General features: G+C 38.4%; 1 non-coding gene across 1 annotated transcript; it reads right to left on the bottom strand.

The window, feature by feature from the left end:
- Positions 1-926: 926 nt before the first annotated feature.
- Positions 927-1,035, bottom strand: LOC136502460 (small nucleolar RNA R71). The gene has a single exon (XR_010770597.1). It is a non-coding gene; the product is annotated as a small nucleolar RNA R71 (small nucleolar RNA).
- Positions 1,036-1,402: the final 367 nt, after the last annotated feature.

Below are 1,402 nucleotides of genomic sequence, written 5' to 3'. Positions count from 1 at the left end.
GATACCTAGAATACTCTCGGGTAAAATGCTACAATGGTAAATTATCTGTGCGCTTGCAGATCCCTTCATATATATAAATTTATACTCTTTCTAGTCATAATAAAATACTTAAGTACTTGTGTCATTCTAAGAGTGACACTAGGTAGTGCCAACAAGCATTTTTGGCATCATAGCTAGGGATGACAACTTAGTAAAAGTGATGTTAAGAAATGTCAACAACATTAAGTGACTACTTAAACAAGTGACAAGTTAATAAATACTAACAAGCATTTCTAGCACCGTTGCTGGGGAAGATAGCTAGGCAAAAAGGAATATCGATAAACTTGTACTTATTGATGTGATCGAGGAAACCATATACCTCTGCTCAAATAGGCTTACCCTTGTTCTATCTACTTTTATATCTTATGCAGGGTAATGTATGACCGATTTTGACCTTCCGACAAACTACGTTGAAGATCCAGAAGCATTAATCAGGAGGACTAGAGCTAAACTGAAGAAAGTTCCAGCTTTAGAATCAGAAGACAACCAGACAAAGCGAAGCTTAACACCAATTTTTGAAGCCATGGATAACAAGACTCTCTGTGAATTCTCTACTCCAACTACGGCCAACATCCGTACTAGACCAGCGATCAACATTGGAGACAATGCTTTTGAGCTCAAGCCAGCTCTCATAAACATGGTGCAATCTAGTCAGTTTTGTGCAAAGGCACATGAAGATGCGAGTGCTCCTCTCAAACACATCTTGTAGATATGCAGCACCTTCACCATCAAAGGAGTTAGCAGATATGCCATACTACTTTGCTGCTTACCATTCTCACTCCTAGGGATGGCGAAGCAATGGTTCTACACCAACAAAGATAGAAATACTATATGAGAAAACTGCTCTACTGCCTTCCTAGCAAAATTCTTTCCCATAGGTAAGACCAATGCTTCACGTGGAAGAATTTCAAGTTTTCAGCAGCAACATGATGAATCTGTCCCTAAGGCATGGGAACGCTTCTAAGACTACATTTTAGAATGTCCTCACCATGGGATGGAGGATTGGCTACTCATGTAGACTTTCTACCACAAGTTGACAAACAACATCCATGAGAATATAGATGCCGTTGCTGGAGGTTCATTTTTGTCACTCACAATCACACAAGCAACATCTATCATGGAGAAGATGGTTTCCAACCAAGGTTGGAATGAAGAACATCTTCTGACCCACAAGAAAGGTTGTAACACCCTCGGTGTTACACCCTATATCATTTACTAAAATATGTCATGAGCATCATGTTTATGTGTTAGTGCATGTGATAAAATGTGTAGATCAATTTCTTGTAACCTAAAATGACTAATAAAAATGTTAAACAAAAGTTGATTCAATAGCTCATGTATATCAAGTAGGGTTTAAAACTAA

The sequence above is a fragment of the Miscanthus floridulus genome, chromosome 13, assembly GCF_019320115.1.
Source record: "Miscanthus floridulus cultivar M001 chromosome 13, ASM1932011v1, whole genome shotgun sequence".
Lineage (NCBI taxonomy): Eukaryota > Viridiplantae > Streptophyta > Magnoliopsida > Poales > Poaceae > Miscanthus > Miscanthus floridulus.
This window is presented reverse-complemented; position numbering and strand designations above follow the sequence as displayed.